The 22850-nt window shown below is 45.2% G+C and overlaps 1 pseudogene; it reads left to right on the forward strand.

Moving 5' to 3' along the window:
• The first annotated feature begins 1334 nt into the window (after positions 1-1334).
• LOC129132401 (F-BAR domain only protein 2-like) overlaps positions 1335-22850 on the forward strand; it is a 194243-nt pseudogene continuing 172727 nt past the window's right edge.

Raw genomic sequence — 22850 nt, forward strand, 5'->3', positions numbered from 1 at the left:
GTGGGCCTGTTAGCTAAAGGAGTGAGAAGAAGCTGAGAAGCAAGAAGAAGCTGATAAGGAGCTCTCTCCAAGGCTGTAACGAAGGAGACTGAGAGAAGAAAGATAAGAGAACTTTGCAGCTGGACGAAGCATTTTTAGAAAGTTAGTTGAAGTCACTGTAACTTTTCACCAATGGTGTTATGTTGACTTATTGTGGCCAATAGTTAGGGTAGAAGAAGCATAAACAATTGGAAAGTGTATAAAAGGTCAGCCATGTTCAATAATAAAGAGTTGCCATCTGAGACTGCTTGTGGTCTCTGCTTTGTGTTGTGACTGCCTCGACAGAGACAGTTCCTGAACCAATTCACAAAGGGTGACCAATTTTTCTTTTGTCAGGGGCCGCTGGTGTACCCAAATGGGTTTGTCCACCAGCCACCATAAAGGCAGCGTACGATATTTTCCGCCCTTTAGTGCAGTGGCCCCAATTAAAAATATGTCCCAATTCGTACCCCCCAGGCTGCCAACACATCCAGCCCCCAAAGATTGATCAGAGCTGCAGTGACATAGGGCCAAACTGCAGCTGTCTGCCCATCCATGTTTTTGACTAGCACAGACCGTTGGCTTACATAGGTCTGCGCTGCACCCCCCAACCCTTGGATCGCCGACCCTACGGAAGCCAAAGGCCATGTAGCAAGCCAAGCAGAGAAGGACATGACTGTCACATCCGCCCCTGTGTCAATCAAACCTTGAAGCCAGGTCTCTGGCAGGCAGGCACCCGGTAGGGTCAAGGTACATACCATCTGGGGTTGTTGAGCGGAAATATCTGCAGACCAGAAGACTTGTGGAAGTTCCATGGATTCAAAGCCACCATTCCCATGAGTCCACTGGCCAGTCCTGGGGACACATGGCGATTGGAGAGATGCTGCTGGTGCGGCAGTCACTGTCGCTGTCGTCTGCGCAGGCACCATGGAGAAGGGGGGTGAAACTGGGGGGGGTGGGGGGGCGTTGGCTGGATCAAATGCTCACTGGCAGTTGCCAATGATGGGTGTGGCCAGTACAGCTGTGCAGGCTCCATAGCTGATGACAAGGGAGCTGACAGAGTGACCAGTACGGCTGTGGCAACTGCTGATGACGGAGGTGGTTCCGCCCTCACCCACAGTGCGGGGGGGGAAACTGAGTTGGGAGTAGCAGCTCCTGACGGCTGTGAAAGAGTCGGTCCCCAGCTTTCAGGGGGGGAGGAAGGCGGGGCTGGCAGGCGAGGCCAAGTGGTTTGCGGGGCAGCGCAAGGCTGTCCTGCTGAGCGGGGCGAGGCTGGCCAAAACACAGACATGTCCACTGCTTCCTGGGGAGCAGAGATGGGCATCATCGGCAGCTGGAGTAGGGCCAGTTGTCGCAGCAGCATGCCAGCCATTCTTTGAGGAGCAGGGGAAAAGCTGATCCGCTGGACGTGGTGGCTACAGTTCTGGCGCTGCCAGTAGTGCTAGAGGGGCCGAAAGTGGCACAAACAAGGAGAGGCCATCCCCTGGGTGCGTCCAGGACGTGGCTATTGCACTCAACAGTGCCAGTTTTGCGGGAGGAGAATACGTTGTCCTCACAGAGTCATAGGGATGATGATATTTCAGCGGAACATAATCTCTAAGAAAGAGATAGGTTCCGCGGGGGGTCCCCATGCCCCCTGTCCGTCTGCATGGAGCCAGAGAAAAGCCGGCAGCCGCCCAGTCCTCCAATCCTCCCCCCAGGGTGTCGGCACCCCCAAAGGCAACATTGTCGTCCTCTGAGACCCCCATTTCCAATTCGCTTTCCCTCTAGGTGTGGCCTTGGGAGATACGGGACAAAAGTCCCCATACAGGTATGAGTCAAGGTACAGCAGAATCCCCTATAGTAACTTCCTCCAAGAGCCAGTAGCCCAACGCCTCCCACAATTGTGGACTAAAAGTGGTCTCTATATCTACTGGAAAGTCATGAGATTTGGCCCAGGCAAGTAGAGCTCAGAGTGACTCATCTGACACAGAGACTCCAACAAAGGAAATTATGTCCTTCCACACAGAAATGATTGCACATTTTTCCCTAGAAAGGTGACTCCCCATTGTGAAAACACTGGCCCCCAACCTCCAGCAAGAGGTACTGACTGTCCACTTTGCTGGGGAATTTGTTCCCACCTGAGCTTTTAAGCTATCAGGGCAAAACTGTGTTCCCAGTCCTTTCCAGGAGGATGTGGGGAAAGGTCGTTACCTCTCCAGGGAAACAGAGGGTGTCCAGATGTGGATGGGCTGCGTGGGCGCTGCGGGGTACTGGCGGAGTTCCAGCAGGGGTCGAAGGCGTCCCTTCGTCTGCCCAGCAATCCACGAAGGGCTGACCGATGCAATACATGGTGTGATCACCAGATGTTGCTATTGAGTAAGAAATGGCACAGACTCATCAGAAAGCTGATTGGCATAGTAACGCACCATATATTTGGAACTGCTCCTTTTTATAATCTGTTCCGATCCAGGTAGATTTGATTGGTCATTTAGTTAATACATTTCACCTGATTGGCTAATTAACAAGACACCATTTTTATAAACAATCTTTGAGAAAGACAAGTAAACAGAGAGTAGGAAAACACCACCTGCAGGTTGTTTATAATAATAAGCTATCACTGTTTATCTTCAACTCCCTAAAGTCTCTCAGGCCAATTCTGGGAAAACTTATCTAGTTTTCTTGCTGTCTGAGGAGGCTGCCACATCCACACAGGGAAATCCCAACAACTCACTGTACTTAAAGCTGAAATAAGCCCGACCAGGAAACAGCGGCAAAAACACCCCCTTGTGACTGGTCCAGAGGCTCCATGTATCCTTGGCATAGATTACCTCAGGAGCAGGTATTTCAAAGACCAAAAAGGATATCATTGGGCTTTAAGGATAACTGCTGAGGACACAGAAACAACACAGTTGAATACCGTGCCTGGCCTCTCAGAAGACTCTTCTGCTGTGGGAGTGCTGAAGGTTGATGAACAACAGGTACTGATTGCTGCAACATCGGCAATACCACACCAACCAGGACTCCATGATTCCCATCCATTGGATGATTTGTGAACTGGAGAGCCAAAGAGTGGTCAGCAAGACTTGCTCACCCTTTAACAGCCCCATATGGCCTGTGCGTAAATCTAATGGAGAGTGGAGACTGACAGTGGACTATCAAGGCCTGAGCCGAGTCACACCACCACTGAATGCTGCCATACCAAACATGCTGGAGCTTCAGTACAGGCTAGAGTCCAAGGCAGCAAAGTAGTGCCACCACTGACATTGCTAATGCGTTTTTCTCCATTCCTGTAGCAGCAGAATGCAGGCCACAGTTTCACTTGGAGCAGTGTCCAGTACATCTGGAACCAACTTTCCCAGGGGTGGAAGCACAGCCCCACCATTTGCCATGGACTGATCCAGGCTGCACTGGAAAAGGGTGAGCCTCCAGAACACTTAAAGTTCACTGTTGACGTCATCGTATAGGGAAACATGGTAGAGGAAGTTTTTGAGAAAAGCAGAGGAGATAATCCCAATCTTCCTGAAGGCTGGTTTTGCCAAAAAGCAAAGTAAGGTCCAGGGACTTGCCTAGGAAATCCAGTTTTTAGGAGTAAAATGGCAAGATGGATGCCATCAGATTTCAATGGATGTGGTCAACAAAATAGCAGCTATGTCCCTGCTAACCAGCAAGAAGGAAACACAGGCTTCCCTAGGCACTGTGAGTTTTTGGAGGATGCATATTCCAGATTACAGTCAGACTGTAATCCCTCTCTATCATGTGTGTTGGAGGTTAAATTTTTTTCCTTTTTTTTCTTTTTTTTCTCTCAGTGAATTTTGTCCCATTTGTTGCCTAAGAGATGGGAACAACCAATACTTACGCATCAAATGAAGTGGCCAAGGTTGGGGGAAGGGTGAAGCTGACTGCAGCCTCTTAGTTTGAAGGCTTTCTCTTGGGAAGTGCAGAGATACCACAAGATTTTGCCTGGGGGGTCAGGGGGCTGGGTTCAACTCCTCCCTCTCTCGCTCTCGGGATGGGAGTGGAGAGGTGCGGTTTTGCTTCCAGACTGTTGCTGCCCAGAGGATTCACTGCCACTGCAGAGTTTTCTTCCTTCACGGCTTCTACTTACTGTGGGTGAGCTTCCACTTGCAAGAGCAGCTGTTTAACTGGGACACGTGAGCTGTTTAACAGCTCGTGCCACAGCACCCCCTGCAGCCATGGGGGAATAATCACACCTGCCCTGCCTGGCCAAGAGCCAACAGTGCCCCTGCCATCTGTGGTCATAACTACACCAAAGGGGAAAGTGCTTGACAGCCGAGAGCCGGCTGTTAATGGGTTTCTGTTTTCTTTGTTGTTGGTGCTGTTGTTGTTTGTTTGCCTTGTGGTATACTTATATTCTAGTAAAGAACTGTTGGGGTTTAGGATTTTTCCTTCTGTTTCTTTCTCTCAGGGAATTTTCTCACATTTTGTTGCAAAGGAACAATAACACCCGGGTATTTAAGAGACAAAAGAAGTTGCCACAGCTCAGGGGAGGGGTGCATCTGGCTATTCTCTCTCTTTACCTGGGGGTTTCTCTGGGAAGGGCAGAGATACTGCAAGAATTGGGTTGGCAAAAGGGGTTGGGTGCAGCTCCTAGCTCTCTTCCTGTGCTCTCGGCATTTGGAAGGGAGAGAGGCTGCAGTCGCTGTGGGGAGAATTCTTCACCACTGCAGGATTCCGTCTCCTGCTGCCTTTCTTCTACCGTGAATGGAGCTCTGCGGCCGTTGCACTGGGACCTTATTAACACCTTACCTCACCAAACAGGGAGACCCTTCACCACCTGCTCGGGTGCCTCAGGGGAAACCCCGGGATCCATGAGCCCCTTTCCCCCCATAAGGGAGCCTCTCTGACGAGTTAAGGAGCCAGTCTGCCGCTGCCCAGCCCCCTGCCATTTCTTTACCACTGCTTCAGTTTTTCTGCTACGCTGTAGCCCTTCACCCCCTGCCTGCCGGGATGTCCCACGGTTCCAGCTACAGCTGCGGAGTTTCTGATACATCTCATCTGCCACCCTGGAATTTTGCTCATTCCTGCCATTCCAGCTTGCTGCTTCTGAAGGTCCTGCTGGGGCACCAGGATCGACTGCCCCTGGGGGTTTGTAAAGCAAGTTTTTTTTCCATTCCTTCCTGTCTCAGTCAAGCTGCCATAAAGTGCATGCTCACCAAGCTCACACTGGAGCCCCCCCTGCAGCTGTGGGGGAATCATTGTACCTGCCCTGCCCCCCAGGAGCCTGCCAGCACCCCTGCTGGCTCTGACCATAACTACACTAAAAGGGAAATTGCTTAAAGAGCAGAAACTGTTTATTGGGTTTTCTATTTTTTTTCCTTTTGTTTGTTGTTGCTGCCATTGTTTTTGTTTGCCTTGTTATACATATACATACTAGTAAAGAACTGTTACTCCTTTTCCCATATCTTTGCCTGAAAGCCCCATAATTTCAAAGTTATAAGAATTTGGAGGGAAGGGGGTCACATTTCCCATTCTAAGTGAGGTTCCCACCCTACTAGACAGACAGCTGTCCTTCAAACCAGGACAATATGACATGAAAGAAGAATGATTTCAAGTTGGACCCTGAATAACAACAAGCTTTTGAACAAATTAAACAGGAGATTGTTCATGCAGCAGCCCTTGGGCCAGTCAGGATAGAACAAGATGTGAAAAATGTACTCTACACCACAGCAAGGGAGAATGATCCTTCCTGGAGCCTCTGGCAAAGAGTACCTGGGAAGACTTGCGGATGAGCCCTGGGGTTCTGGAGCCCAGGATACAAAGGATCTGAGGCCTGTTACACCCCAACTGAAAAGGAGATCCCAAAAGCTTATGAAGGGGTTCAAGCTGCCTCAGAAGTGATTGGCACTAAAGCACAGCTCCTCCTGGTGCCTTTACTGCCAGTGCTAGGCTGGATGTTGAAAGGAAAGGTCCCTTCCACATCATTCCACTAATGCCACATGGAGCAAGTGGATCGCTCTCATCACACATTGAGCTCGGATGGGAAATCCCAAGCACCCAGGGATCTTGGACATCATCATGAACTGGAGTGAAGGCGAAAATTTTGGACTCATATCAGAAGAGAAAGGGGAGCAGGTGACACATGCATAGAAGGCCCCACCATATAACCAGCTACCAGAAAATGAAAAGCTATATACTCTCTTCACTGATGGTTCCTGCTATATATTGTAAGGATACTTTGAAAAATGAAAGCTGCCATATGGAGTCCCACACGATGACTCATAGAAGCTATTGAGGGACAAGTTGGATCAAGTAAAGTTGCAGAGCAGATAGACATCCAGCTGTCTTTAGATATCGCTGAAAGAGAGAAATGGCTAACACTCTACATTGATTCCTGGATGGTAGAAAATGCTCTTTTAAGGTGGCTAGAAGAATGGAAAAAGACCAATTGGCAGCATAGAGGGAAACCCATCTAGACTGCTGAATTCTGGTAAGACCTCACTGCCCAGGTAGAGAAGTGTGAAAATATGTCATGTAGTTGCACACATACCTAAATGATGGGCTACTGAATAACATCTCAGCAATGGACAGGTAGATAAAGTTGCCAAGATTAAAGTATTGCAGGTAGATCTTGATTGGCAACACAAGGGAGATACATTTCTGGCTCGATGTGCCCGTGACATCTCAGGTCATCAGAGAAGAGCTGCAACATAGAGATGGGCTCATTTTTGAGGTGTGGACTTAACCATGGACACTATCTCCCACGTTATCCATAACTGTGAAACATGTGCTGCAATCAAGGAGGCTGAGCAGGTAAAGTCTCAGTGTTATGGTGGATGATGGTCAAAATATGGGAAGGCCTTGCAGACTGATTGCGTCACCCTCCTGCTAACCTGCCAAGGCAAGCAGTCTGTTCTGACAGTGGTGGAAACAACCACTGGATGGCTGGAGACATACCCTGTGCCTCACACCACTTCACAGAACACCATCCTGGGCCCTGAAAAGCAAGTCCTGTGGTGACATGGCATCCTTGCAAGAATTGAGTCTGACAGTGGGACTCATTTCAAAAATAGCCTCATAGACACCTGGGCCAAAGAACATGGCATTGAGTGGATGTATCACATTCCGTATCATGCACCAGCCTCTGGAAAAATTGGACAATGTAATGGACTACTAAAAACCACATTGAAAGCAATTGGTGGTGGGACCTTCAAACACTGGGATTTACATTTAGCAAAGGCCACCCGGATAGTTGATACTGGAGGCTCTACCAATCAAGCTGACCCTGCTCAATCAGAACCCTTACATACCATAAAAGGAGATGACATCCCTGTGGTGCATATGAGGAATGTGTTAGGAAATACAGTTTGGATTAGTCCTGCCTCAAGCAAAGGCAAACACATCTATGGGATTGTTTTTGCTCAAGGACCTGGATGCATTTAGTGGGTAATGCAGAGGGACGGTGAAACATGTTGTATACCTCAGGGTGATTTGACTTTGTGTGAGAACAGCCTATAATATTGAATTGCATATGTAATTCTGGTTTCTGTATGACTCTGCCACTGTATGTTGTAAATATCATGGACAATGAGTATGGACTGCTCCAGTTATACCATCCATGGACTAAATGAACTCTACAAACATCTTGGGGGGATGATCAGTGACTACTGAAATCATACCTGTGCCTGTGCCTAGTTATATGTGTATATATATGTATATAGTTGAAAGGTGTAAATCTGCGCATGATGTAGACGGTATAGAATAAGCAGTGGATAATGTTATGGTTTCAAAGCCAAGGGATGGAGCTTTGGTGTTTAATATTTGATACCACCTATGTCACTGCTGGGAGGTGTGGTTTCATCAGGAAAGGCTGAAGGCCAGATGCTGGGAAAGGGCCATCTTGCCTGGTTCTCTCCAGGGAGAAGGTACTGGGGACAGCCCAGCAGACCTAGCTCCTCTTTGCCACTGGCAGTCCCTTTCCCATTTCTCTGATCTATGGCTTTTGTGGTTTGCTGCTGGATGACAGCGATGGTGAGCCCAAGATGCCACTTTGAGGAAAAAAAAGAGTGGTAGTGGCACATAGTGGAGCCCAGCTGAGCTGTGTGAAGCCCAAGCCACAATGAAGCCCATCTGAGCTGAGTGGAGCCAAACTGTAGCCGCAGCCACAAACCAACACTGCAGCTACCACTTCCATGGGATTGGTTGCCATTTTTCCTTTGTTTGGCGATTATGTCAGGTTCTGTCTTTGGGTGATAAGGACAGTAGAACAGAACAGCATAGCTTTGGAGAAACAGATAAAGGATGTAACTTAGGCAAACAGAAGTTATGCAAAACAACAATATTGCACTTATTCAAAGCAGGGGTTGAGGAACAGCCACCTAAAAAGGACACCAGACATTGAAGATAGACTCCAAAGAACCATATAAGGACTAAGAGGTACGACAATGTAAAATAAAGTAATACATATAAAGCAAGTAAGTGGGGATAGCTAATGAATATGTAATCAGTGTGTATAATAAAAGCTCTGTTTACCCAATGCTTGAGGCACTCAATTATGGGGAGGATCCTCTGAGTAACCAGCACTGCAATAAAGAATGCCTGCCTTCTAATACGCAAACCTGTGTTAGAAAGTTTCTCCCTGGCCTATTTCAGTATCATGGGAAGCGTTTTTCTTTGTTCCTGGAGGTAAATTCCTTTTTGTCGGTAAGGCACCCTCTTTTTATGTATTTTTTAGATTGATGCCATTGTTATTTGTGATTTTAGTAAATTGATATTTTAACTTATAATCTCTCCCTATTGTCTCTTCATTGTCTGAGGGGGTGGGGGAAAGGGAGTAGTTTATTTGGAGTTTAGTTTCCTCACTGGTTGTGAAAGCCCGCAGAAGCCCTTAGGTTTTATTTGTTTCTGTTCCCTGCAACCTTCTATCAGTGTTCTTAGATTATTTTTTTAAATATACTTTTGTGGTTTTGCATATAGTTATTGAGTGGAGTAATTTTCAGCTGAAGTAAAAATATCTATGCTTTGCATCTTTAGAGTGCCTATTCATTTTTCTTTAAATATCTCCAAAATTTCAATTATGCTTTTGATTGCTTTCTTTGACAGGGCTGCAATAGAGGAAGCATATTCAAGATCAATGACAAAACTAGCCAAATCAGTGAGCAATTACACACAACTTGGGTAAGTGTGTAGAAGAGAGAAATAGTTTAACATGTTAAGCATCAAGTTTGATTCTATTTTATTGATGATGTTCACAGTACCATAACTTTTCTACATTTAATGATTCTTAGTTTTTCAGTTACTGTGCAGCTATGCAAACTATCATGCAGCTATGAAAAACAAGACTGTATAGTTCTTTATTCACAGTTTAAAAAAACCAACCCAAACCAAAAAGCCCAACACCATGGAGGAGTTGCCTGTTCCTCTGTGTTTAAGGTTGAGGTTTTTTGAGACATAATAAAGAATGTGATTTTCTATTCTGTGTTCCCAAGCCTATGGTAATTAATTTGAAGAAAGAACTTATGCTCTGCAAATGTGGCAGCAAATTTTTTTATTTTATTATTTCTATTTTTCAAGTGTTTTCTCTGTCCTTGGACATGTTAAGAATGAGAGTTTTCAATAGATTTATTCCATAGCTTAACTAAATTTTTATGCACAGGATATGTTTTTAAAAAAATTGAATGTTAATGGATTTTTTAAAATTAGAAATATTATGCCAACAGCTCAGACTTCTTAGATGAGGCTAAAGATGATTTTTATTTTTCATAATCACAGCTAGAAATGGGAAGAGCTTTCCTCACTGGATAATCTGATACTAGTTGTTGCTGCTCTTCAAAGGTTCAGTATTTTCATGTTAGTTATAACATCAGTGCTTTAAAGGCTATACATAGTATTGATTTTTCAGCCACACTGACCTAGAAATTGGAGTGTATCTTTAGAATAGCTGTAGAAGTCCATGCAGTATAGAAATCTGAATCTGAAGAATTACCTGTCCTTCACCTTCCTTTATTATATGGTTAACCCTGTGGCCATAATGATGTAAGACAACTGAAAACTTAATTAGCCAAGTAACTTTTGCGTTCTTTTCACTATTCAAGTATGAACATAAAAATACCTGTACATGTTCAATTATTTGAGCTGCTCTTGTATAATCTTTGTCATTATTGTGTTGCTGATGGAGAAGAATAAGTTAATTTGCTGCATTTTACTCAATAGAGTCAACACAGGTAAAGCATATAGCACTAAAAAATTAAGTAAGATGCCAAGTACATTTAAAACATCAAATAATATTTATAGCAGTGGCTGGGTTTTTTATTTGCTTCAGTTTTAGGAACAGAGCTGAAATTCTACAGACATATCAGTTACACTGTAGCACTATTTTGAAAAAATATATAATCAACAAAGAAAAATAACACAGAATAATTAGGGTTGAAAGGGACCTCTGGAGATCATCCCACCCCACCCAACCCAACCCCCCCCCCCCCCCCCCCCCCCCGATAAGGCAGGGTCACCTAGAGCAAATTACACAGGAATGCATCCAGGTGGATTTTGAATGTCTTGAGAGAGGGAGACTCCATGACTTCCCTGGGCAGCCTGTTCCAGTACTCTGCCACTCTCAATGGAAAGAAGTTCTTCCTCATGTTCAGGTAGAATTTCTTGTGTTTTAGTTTATGGCCATTGCTCCTTGTCCTATCACTGGGAACCACTGAAATGAGTTTGGCATGATCCTATTGGCACCTGCCTTTGAGATATTTATATGTATTGATGAGATGCTGTCTCAATCTTCTCTAGACTAAACTGGCTCAGCTCCTTCAGTCTCTCCTAAGAATGATGCTCCAGACCCCTCATCATCTTTGTGGCCTCTGCTGGACCCTCTCCAGTAGTTCCTTGTCTTTCTTGTACTGAGGAGCCCAGAACTGGACACAGTACTCCAGGTGTGGCCTCACTAGGGCTCAATAGAGGGGCAGGATCACCTCCCTCACCCTGATGGCCACGTTCTTCCCAATGAACCCCATGATACCATTTTCCCTTCTGGCCACAAGGGCACACTGCCAGCTCATGGTCAATTTGTCATCCACCAAGACTCCCACATCCTTCTCCACAGAGCTGATCTCCAGTAGGTCAGCACCCAATCTATACTCGTAATTGAGATTATTCCTCTTCAGGTGCAGGACCCTACACTTGTCCTTGTTAAACCTCACTAGGTTTGTCTCCATCCAACTCTCCAGCCTATCAAGGTCTTGCTGAATGGCAGCACAGCCTTCAGGTGTATCAGTCACTCCTCTCCATTTTGAATTAGCAGCAAACTTGCAGAGGGTATATTCTATCCCTTTGTCCAGGTCCTTGATAAACAAATTGAATAAGATTGGACCCAGTATCGATCCATGGGGAACGCCACTGACTACAGGCCTCCAACTGGGTTCTACTCTGCTGATCATGACCCTCTGAGCTCTGCCATTAAGCCAGTTCTTTATCCACCTCACTGGCCATTCATCTAATTTATGGATGTTATGGGAGACTATCTTAGGTTGCAAATGCAAGATGTGGCTGGGGGTGTGTATACTATTGCCATCTGTTAGAACCAGGTGGGGGAGTTATCTTCTGTTAATTGGGCCACCTGTTAAAACCAGGTGGGGCAGTTTTCTTTATCTCTTCCACAACCAATCCTCCCTCCAGGAAATCTCTTCTGTTAATGGGCCATTGAGTGTCATTGTATGACTGATAAAATGACATCACCCTATTGTGAGATGCTCTGCCCAGGGAGAGGAGCCAAGCATTCCTACCTGGATATAATCGGAGATTTGGAACACCACAGGCAGCCTTTTGCCATTGGATTCCCAGAGGAAGACCAGGCCCATCTACACCACCACTGGACCTTCAGAGGAAAACTACACCCTTCTACAGGATCACTGCTTCAACAGAACCACATCTATCACTCCAGGAGGACTGCAGCCACCATTTAGTCGGACTTCTACCAACACCCTGACCAACAGGGTGTCAAGTCACATTCTGACTCTGTCAGTGTTGTTTTGTATTACTACATTTTTATTTTTCCTAATAAAGAACTGTTATTCCTACTCCCATATCTTTGCCTGAGAGCCCCTTAATTTCAAAATTATAATAATTCGTGGGGAGGGGGTTTACATTTTCCATTTCAAGAGAGGCTCCTGCCTTCCTTAGCAGACTCCTGTCTTTTCAAACCAAGACAGAGACAGAGTCAAATGCCTTGCTGAAGTCAAGGTAGACAACATCTACTGCTCTCCCCTCATCAACCCATTCTGCCATGCCATCATAGAAAGCTGTCAGATTGGTCATGCATGATTTCCCCTCAGTGAATCCATGCTGACTACTTCTGATGGTTTTCTTTTCTTCTACATGCTTGGAGATGCATGCTGACTGGCCAGTAGCTTCCTGGGTCCTCCTTCTTGCCCCTTTTGAAAATAGGAGTAACATTGGGCTTCCTCCAGTTATTGGGTACCTCGTCCATTCTCCATGATTTTTCAAAGATGATGGAGAGTGGCAGAGCAACAACATATGCCAGCTCTCTCAGCCATGGGTTCACCCTATCAAGGCCCATAGATTTATGACTGTTGAGTCTGTTTAGCCAATCTCTAACCCAACCCCCTATGACCAGGGGGAAGTCTTCCTTTCTCCAGCCTTCATTAACCTCCATGGTCTGGGATTCCTGAGGGCCATCCTTGTTGCCGTTACGGCGTGGCGACCTGGTTCGGGAGGTCCGGCACGGTGACCCAAGGCCCAGGGTCACTCGGTCCAATGCTACATACACCAATGTGGTGGACAGCAAAATGGCGTTTATTGAGGGGTCTCAGGGGTATTTATGGCTTGGGCAGTCTGTGTCACTTCCCTCTGCTCATGTCCGGCCAGGTGTGGCCGGGTACGGAGCAAAGGTCAGACTGCAGGGTGAGGGGGGCCTTCTTATCTACCTGTACAGCCCGAGATCTTCTGCACGCAGATCCCTAGCTCTCCACACATCCTCAGCAGTAAAAACAGAGGTGAGACAGAGTAGAAATTCTCCAGAGTAGAAATCCATTTTGATTTAGGTGAAATGTACATCTTTGAGTCTGTGGTTAGAAAACATAGCTATGTAGCCTGACTGCAAGGCCTAGGCTCAGGGAAACTATTTCAGTGAAGGACAGAGATAAGGATTGGGGGGGGGGGGGAGAGACAGAGGGTGATAAAGAGAGACAGAAAGACTGCTGTGAAAGCAGGTCAACCTGACCTAGGAATTCTTTCTGATAAAGAAGAACTAGCAGCAAATGTCACGCGAAATTCGTAAAAATGAATATGTATGAACCTATTGTGAAATTGTATGCATATGTATTTGAGAGGGGGATAAAAAGGGACCTGAAGTTTCCAGAGGTATGCATGTCTTTTAAAAAGAGTAATCTCCGCATGCGTCCGGCGCTGTAATAATAAACATACCGGCTTTACAACTTTCACAAAGTTGTGGAGTTTTTGGCTATCTCCGCAAAACAGAGGCAAAGAGGCACTCAGTAATTCCGCCTCCTCTGTGTCTTCCATTGCCAGGACACCCATCTAATTCAGCAGAAGACCCACATTTTCCCTAATCTTCCTTTTGCTGATGATGTTCTTGTAGAAGCCCTTTTTGTTGTCCTTGATAGCCCTTACAAGACTCAATTCCAAGTGGGCATTGGCCTTCCTCATTGCATCCCTGCATATCCTGATGATGTTCCTATAGTCCTTCCATGTGGCCTGTCCCTTTTTCCACATCCCATAAAGTTCTTTCTTCCATTTGAGATTTGCTACAAGTTCCCTGCTCATCCATGCAGGTCTCCTGCCCCTTTTGCCTGACTTCTTGCTCATGGGGATACACTGCTCTCGAGCTTAGAAGAAATGGTACTTAGATATTGACCAGTTCTATTGGACTCCTTCTCTAGAGCCCTATCCCATGCAGTTCCTTGAAGCAGGTCCCTGGAAAGGTAGAGGCTAGGTTTCCAGAAGTTCAGGGTTCTAGTCCTGCTTACTGCTTTGCTTCCTCCACACAGGATCCTGAGTTCCACCATCTCATGGTTGCTACAGCCAAGGCTGCCACCAGCCTTCCTGTCTTCAACCAGTTGCTCCTGGTTAGTACCAGTCCAGATTTTAGTACAAATCCAGATGAGCATTAAATTTTGTATTATGTTTTGTCCCCTCAATCTAGGACATTTGCACCAGTTTGGGATGTTTCCAAAATCTCAACAGAAAAACTGGCAAGTGGTCACTTGGACCTCATGCAGAGATTACAAGAGCTAGTAAAAGAACTTCATAAGTATGGAGATGAACAAATCAAAACTTATAAAAGGTTATTAATTATTTTTCTTATGCATGAACAATGACTTGGTAATGTTAAAATGTTTTGGGTTTTTTGACAAGTATGTGATATTTGGCAGACTAAAGAAGATGTTTCAGGAACATTAGAAGCAGTGCAAAATATTCAAAGTATCACTCAGGCCTTACAGAAATCAAAGGAAAACTACAATGCAAAGTTTGTCAAACAAGAATGTTTGAAAAAGGAAGGAGCAACACAGAGAGAAGTTAATAAGGTATTTCTGTGACATCTTACTTAAATTTATTGTGTTGTCAATCTGTAACATTCACCTTGTACTAATGAAATGCTCAAAAAGGACTAGAAGTGGTTATGACTTTCATAATGTGCATGATGCTTTGAATGCCTGGTTATGTTTTGTTTACACTTCTTTATCTGTTCTAACTGCACTGCAGTTTTAATTCTTTATTTTGTAATTATCTGCATCATATGATAATTTTGTTCAGTGACCTTTACAGAAATTGTATGTTTCAGCTTCTGTTTTCAGATGCATTTTATTAAGTAAATATGCAAATGTTCAATGCCTTTGTTAATTGATTAATGAGTAGGAAATTTTGTGTTGCCTCTTCAAGTGAGGTAAAGCAGCTAATTATGGGAGTATTTGAAGTCTGTTTCATTGGGAAGAAAAACAAGTTAACATTACTTTCAATGATAATTTAAGAGGTTTCAGTAACATGGACCAAAACTCCAAGGGATTGCATTTAGTACTCTTCTTGGGTCATGGAGGAGCCTAATCCATTTATAGAATCACAGCATGTTTACAGTTGGAAGGGACCTTAGAGAAGATTTGAGTGTCCCACCCCTGGAAGTGTTCAAGGTCAAGTTTGATGGGGCTCTGAGCTATCTGGCCTAGTGAAAGGTGTCCCTGCCCATAGAAGGAGGGTTGAAACTGGATGATCTTTAAGGTCCCTTCCAACCCAAACTATTCTATGACCTCTGGAGGTCATCTTGTCCAATCCCCCTGCTCAGGCAGGATCACCTCAAGCCCGCTGCCCTGGACCATGACTAGATGGCTTTGAAAATCTCCAAGAATAGAGGTTCCATAATCTCCCCAGACACACTGTTCCAGTGCTCGGTCACCCTTACAGTAAAAAAAGCATTTCCTGATATTCAGGTGGAAGCTCCCATGTCTCAGTCTGTGCCCATTGCCTCATGCCCTGTCACTGAGCACCACCGAAAAGAGCCTGTTTCTCATCTTTGCACTCTCCCTTCAGGTATTTACACGCATTGGCAAGATATCCCCAGAGCCTTCTCTTCTCCAGGCTGAACAGCCCTAGCTCTCTCAGCTTTTCCTTATGGGAGAGATGCTTCAGTCCCTCGATTATCTTTTTGGTCTGTTGCTGAACTCTCTCTAGTATGTCCATGTCTCTCTTTAAGTACATTAATAGCAAAAGGAGGTCTAAAGAAAACATTGGACTGATATTTGTTGAAGATGGTCATCTGACTAATAAGGATGAAGAAAAAGTGAAGGTACTCAGTGCTTCCCCCACCCACCAGTTTTTAATAATACTGATGGGTGACTGGGTAGCTCTAGATCTGATTCAGAGGACCATGACTGTGGGAACAGTGCCTTTCCATTTGTGGACACTGAAATTGTGAGGGACCAGCTGTATCAGCTGAATGTTCATAAGTCCACAGTGCCTGATGGGATTTGTCTCAGAAGGAGCTAGTAGATGCTACAGCAGGACCCCTCTCCATCATCTACCAAAGGTCTGTAGAGTCTGAGGAGGTGCCTACTCACCAGAAGCTAGTCAACATTATTCCAATTTACAAAAAAGACGAGAGGGAAGACCTAGGGATCAATAGACCTGTTAGTCTAACCTCAGTATCTGGTAAAATTACGGGAAGATTGTACTGGGTACTATTGAAAGGCGTTTAAAGGACAATGCAAACAGGCACAGTCAACATGGGTTCACAAAGTGAAAGTTCTGTTTAACTAATTTGATCTCCTACAATAAGGTCACCCACCTAGTAGATAAAGGAAGGCGGTTGATGTAGTTTTCCTGTGTGTAGTACAGGGACCTTATCTCCTCCCACAGTATGTAGGGATTTTATTTGGGCAGGACCAGGGCAATTAGTAGGTCCTCTGGTGTTAACCATCCAAGCGGCTTTTGTTAAATTTGCATCCCAATGCTTCCATGCCCCATTGTCCAGTGGTCTCCACATAGTCTTTAACAGTCTCAGTCTTTCCAGTGGGTAATAAGGGATGTTATATATCTACTCAATACCATGTTTCTTTGCCCAGGAGTTTATGAGGTTATTTCAGAAATGAGGCCCATAGTCTGATTAAATTTTTTCTGAGGTACCATGTCACCACAAAATGTGCCTTACGAGACCTGAGATGGTGTTTAGGAAGTGGCATGGTTTACAAGGTGTGTTTCCAGCCAACCAATAGCTGCCTCCATCATGGTGAGTATGTAGCTCTTGCCTTGGCAGTAGCAGTGGTGGCTCTTGTCTTGACAGTGGTCCAATAGAGTCAATTTGCTAGGTGTAGCGGGTTGACCACTGGCCAAACGCCAGTGCACTCATGAAAATCATCTACTCATCTTCATCTTCCTCTACTATAATTGGAGCAGAGGAGGTGAAAAAAACCCAGTTAAAATAAAGCTAATGGGGTTGAGATAAGAATTAGGAGAAAAGGCTTCAAGGGCAAGACAGGCTCAAAACTTTAAAAGGTATAAAGAAAACTTTATTAACTGAATTAAAAGAAGAATAGTAAGAACTAAAATAAACTTTTAGAACACCTTTTCTCCCCCCCAGACCCTCTTTCTTTCTCACTGACAATGCAAAGAGACAAAACCCAGGATATTCAGTCAGTTTATCACTTCTAAAAAGAATCTTTCTTCAGTTCACTTAAGGAGAGGAGTCTCTTTTGCTAGGCCATAGAATTTTTCCCGTGACTTAAAGTTCTCCCATGGTTTTAATTTCATGGCTAAACAGTCTGCCTGGTACCTGCTCACAGCGTGAAAGTCCTTCCCATCGACTTGGCAGTCTTCCCACAACTGCTATCGAGGGCCACTGGCTTATGGGGTACAATTTTTAAGGATGAACTGTTCTAGTCTAGAAGCAAAGAGCCCTATCTCTGAAAGCAAAAGTTGTCTCTGTTCAAGTCAGATCAAAGTTTTTTTCAGCATCTATATTCTCCAGTTCTCATGGGCTGCTGGTGAACGCTGCATCCCCCCATATGCTTTATGAATTACAGGGAAATAGTCTGGTGTACTATAATCTTCACCATTGTTTGCAGAAGAATTTCTGCTCCAAGGCTTGAAGCATCTCCTCTTCCTCCTCCCTCTCCACTGACCTTGGTGCTTCCATGTTGTTCTCCTCACATGTCTTCACCTTTATCTTTTCTCTGATTCTGGAGAGAATTGGTGTCTGTAGGTTTGTCTGTTCTCAAGCTCTATTAATTGAAAAAACAATAAAGTTCTGCAGTGCTGAAAAGGTTAATCTCATCCAAGCTTTGCATCAGGGAATTGCCTCTCCCTGTTGGTGGCACAATCTCTGCTGGGCAGCAGCCGCGGAGCTGCTTGCGGTGTTGATTTCAGCTGCATAATTACTCGCAGTGCTGGGATGACTTCCCAGTGGCAGAAATCTCAGCGGCTGTGCTGGGGGGCTGCACCGGGGCCCAGTGCCCCCCCCCCCCTCCCTGCAGTGGCAGGAGCACCCAGGCAGAATCTCAGCAGTTTTGCTGGTTTTTGCTGGGACAGCTCCACCCGGGGCCCAGCAGTGGGGCAGGGCCCAGACTGTCCTGGGGCCCGCTGGGCCCCCCAGCCACTCCTTCAAGGAGCAGAAAGGAAAAAAGGAACTTCCTGAGGTTTCTTCTTTCTTAAATATGGTCTCATAGAGGTGTTTCTAGCTTCTCTAATTGGCTTAGCAGTGTGTCAATTCTCAAAGCTAGCCAGCATTTGGCTTTTGCCAGGCACAGAGGAAGCTGTTAAGCAGCTTCTCTCAGAGAATTACTTCCATAGCTGATTTATTCCTCTTCACCAAAAATTCAATTAATGCAAAACCAGGACACTAGGCTTTGCCATATTTGTTTGCTTAATTGCAGCATGTTTCACATTTGTGAATACCCTGTGCGATGGCCTCCATGGTCAGGTCCACCCCTCGATCACTAGCCCATCTGTATGTTGCATCCTTTCCTAGATGTCCGGATGTTTCATGGGCCCCTTGGGCTATAAATAGCTCACACATTTGCTCCCAGTCTAAGCCTACCTGAGCTATTCCAATCTTAGCAGCCTCATCTACCTCTTCATTGTTCTGATGTTCTTCAGTGGCATGACTTTTGGGCACTTGAACATCTACATGATGTACCTTCAGAGCCATGTTTTCTACCCGTGCAGCGATGTCCTGCCACAATGCAGCAGCCCAGATGGGTTTACTTTTGCACTGCCAATTGGTCTTCTTCCACTGCTGCAGCCACCCCCATGGGGAATTAGCCACCACCCAGGAGTCAGTATAGTGTACAAGCCACTTTTGTCATTCAGCAATTTCTAGGGCTAGTTGGATGGCTTTCACTTCTGCAAACTGACTCCACACAGCAGCTTTCCACCTTCAATGGTTTCCTACCATGACAGGATCCATTAGTAAATAGAGCATAGCCTCTTTTGTCTTCCAATAACTTGTTATATGGTAGTGGTTCTTGGAAGCAACATTATCAGTACATTATCCCTTCCAGGATTCCTGGGCTGTTGGGTTTTCCCAGTCAAGCTTGCTGCATGATCAATGCTACCCACTTACTCCATGTAGCACTGATTGCATGATGTGCCATGGGGATGTTTCCTTTGAACAGCCAGTGTAGCATGGGCAGTTGCAGTACCAAGAGGAGACATGTCGCAGACATCTTTTTGTGAAAATCTTTTCGTGAAAATCTTTTCTTAGGGATTTTCCTGCTGAAGCTGAGAAGTTTCAGCAACAAATGTAAACAATTATTATCTGCTGCTGTGGAATGTGACAGGTCCACCTGTGATTGGCCCCTCTTGGATATTTATAATTAATGGCCAATCAAGACGGAGCTATCTCGGACAGAGTCCAAGAGAGCTGCCTTTGTTATCATTCTTTTCTATTCTATTCTTAGCTTAGCAGCCTTCTGAAGGAACCTTTTCCTTCCTTTTCTTTTTAGTATAGTTATAATGTAATAAATATATCATAAAATGATAAATCAAGCCTTCTGATCATGGAGTCAACATTCTCGTCTCTCTCTTCACCTGCAAACCCCTGTGATCACCGTCACAGAGACATGCTTCTGTCCCAACAATTTCTGAGGTGGCTTGAACCCCCTCATCGGCTGCTAATATCTCTTTTTCATTTGAAGTGTACTGGGATTCTGATCCTTAAAACCTCTGTTCCAAAACCTTAATGGTCAACCTCAGGTTTTTCCTGATGTCTTTTAACAGAGGCTCCAAGTGAGACCATGCTCCCCAGCTGCAGTGTAGAGTATATTTTGCATGGCTGGTCCTGTCCAAACAGACCCAAGAGCTACCACACAAGCTATTTCCTGTTTGATCTGCTCAAAGGCCTGTTGTTGCTCAAGGCCCCACTCAAAATGGTTCTTCTTCCAGATCACTCAATAGAGGGTGCTCACAAGCTGACTATAACCTGGAATGTGCATTTTCCAGAACCCCACAAGGTCTAGGAAAGCTTGTGTTTCCTCCATGTTGGCCAGTAGAGACCTAGTTGCTATCTCGTTGACCACATCCATAGGGATGTGACAATGTCCATCCTGCCATTTTATTCTTTAAAACTGGATCTCCTATGCAGGTCCCTTGACCTTGCTTCTTGTTATGGTGAAACCAGATTTCAAAAGAATCTGAATTATTCCTTTTCCATTCTCAAACAGTTCTGATTTGTTGCCCCACACAATGATGTCACTGATGTATTGCAGATGTTTAGGGGCATCACTGTGTTCCAGTGTAGCCTGGATCAGTCCATGGCAGATGGTTGGGCTGTGTTTCTACCCTTGGGGCAGTCAATTCCAGGTGCATTGAACACCCCTCCAAGTGAAAGCAAACTGGCCTGCATTCTGCAGCCAGAGGGATTGAGAAAAATGCATTAGCAATATAAATTGTGGCACCATTTGGCTGCCTTTGACTCCAGCTCATACTGAATTTCCAACATGTCCAGTATGGCAGCACTCAGGTGGCGTTACTTTGTTCGGGCTATGATAGTCTATTGTTAATCTCCATTCTCCATTAGACTTTCCCACTGGCCATATGGGGCTATTAAAAGGCAAGTGAGTCTTCCTGAGCACTCCTTAGCTCTCCAGTTGATGGATCAGCTCATGGATGGGGAGCTAGAGAGTCTCGGTGCAATATTGCTGGTGCACTGGCCTGGTAGCAATTGGCACCTGCTATTCTGCTTGCAACAATCCCACAATGAAGAGATCTTCTGAGAGGCCAGGAAGGGTAGATAACTGTTTGATCTTGTCTGTATTCATAGTAGCTACACCAAGAGCCCATTGATACCCCTTTGGATCCTTGAATTACTCTCTCCTGAGATAGTTGATGTCAAGGATACAAGGGGCCTCTGGGCCAGCCACAGTGGGGTGCTTTTTCCATTTTTCCCCCGTTAAACTCCCCTCAGCCTCCAATACAGACAACTTCTGGCATACCCCTGTCACTCCAGAGATCCAGATGGGTTCTACACGCCAGTGCCTTGAAGGCATCAGTGTGTACTGTGCACCAGTATGTTGCCTTTTTGAGACCTAAAATCAAGAGCCAAACAAGGTTACATGATAAAAAGCAGTTACCATTTTAATGAAAGTCCCTCCAGGTGCACAACACGCCAAAAATGTGCAGAAGATGCACATGTGACATAGGGCATATACAGTTTTATAAGTTTAGTGAATTAGCATAATTGACAAGAATCCCCATTTAGAAACACAGGTGATTAAGTAATTCCCTCTCTTGGTTCAATCCCTTCTGAAGCCCCCCTTCCTTGCTAGTTGTTTATGGGAAAGTGTCTTGGGAAGGTGTCTTGTCCTTGATTCCCATAAGAAGTAAGATTAGAACTGGCCATCAGGAATTTGTTTGTCTAATAGGAAAAGTACCAAAATTAGGAAACTATATAATAACAGTGTACAGAGTGATTAATAGATATGATGAATATATAAAAAAGGAAAAATAATTTTGGCATCAATATCTACTAAAACTTTATGCTTCTGTGGATCTGATGCGCCAGGCCATTGAATCCACACAGTCCAGTATGCCCAGCCATCCCTTTCCTCCTCCTGGCTGAAAACAGGGACCCTCTATTCTTGTTCCTGGTCAGAGTATTCACTGCCTGACCCTTGCAGTGTCAGACTGGAAGTCCCCTCACCAAGTTCAAAGGAGGTCATTTCAGTTCTTTGATTCACAAAAAAACTCCACAACTCGTAAAAGTTGTAAAGTAGGTATGTATTCAGTGCCAGGCACATGTGGGACCACTCTGCAAAGGCATGTGCACCTCCCAAGAATTCAACCCCTCTTTTAACCGCTAAAATGTTGCATATGCATTAAGTTTTGCAATAAGTCCATGCATATTCATATCCTAACCCAGCCCAGCCCCGCTTCATATAAAAATTAGCTTATCAGTCCTTCTGGGCTTGCGCAGAGCTCTCTGGTGGTCATCTGGTGGTCATATGGGATGAAGTCATGACTCTTCCTCGGGGATGAACTTTTTTACCCCGTCCTTCTATGCATGCCCCCTTGGTCTCTTGGCTGTAGCCCAACCTCAGGTTTCAAGGTTCAAGGAGCCCTTCTTATCTCTCTCCAGCTTGGAAACTCACATTCTTTTCACCTTGTTTGAGGTAGAAGACTGTTCTTATCAGGGCCTTGCATTCCTTTGTTCATCTCTGCAGGCCTTTTCCAGCACAGCAAGTTACAGACTAAGCAAGTTAAACATCACATTTCATCTAAAACAGCTATCCTAAATCCAAAATTAATTTCTACTCTAAGTTAATTTCGGACCCCCATGTCTCATTCTTTTATGTCCGGGAGACTGCTGATTGCCTTCTTGTCTCTCTGGGGCAACTACACTGAAAGTCTTCTTGGGTGATCCCTTCTCAACCGCTTTCTTCCTTCTCAGTCCATGGACACAGGCTTCCAGCTTTAAGGTGGGATCACCATCCTATCTCTTCATGTCCTCCCCTGATCATGCAGAAAGAGCCAAAATTCACCACATGGCCTGTGCTTGGGGCTTCCTTTCCCTCTGGCCAGGGCAGGAGAGGACTGATTTCTTGGGGTGCCCCTGACAGCTGAGGTGCTTTCCCAGGGGGATGAGGAAGGACAGAGATTTTCTTCAAAGTTTTAGAGCCAGGAAGACTCTCTGCGACTGGTGTATCCATTTCTGGGTAATACATTGCTGCCAAGCTGCTGGAATATGACCAAGGGGCACTTTGAATCACCTTCCTCCACATGGCCATTGTGCAAGGGACATCCTCTGGATCTTTAGAGACATCAAAATTTTGTAGATCACTACAGATGACTTACAGCACTGCTAATTCTCTCAAGTACTGGATACCTTCATCTGCAGTGGTCCACTTTCCTAGGGAGTTCACAAGATCTTCCTT

This window comes from Agelaius phoeniceus, chromosome W, assembly GCF_051311805.1.
Source record: "Agelaius phoeniceus isolate bAgePho1 chromosome W, bAgePho1.hap1, whole genome shotgun sequence".
Taxonomy (NCBI): domain Eukaryota; kingdom Metazoa; phylum Chordata; class Aves; order Passeriformes; family Icteridae; genus Agelaius; species Agelaius phoeniceus.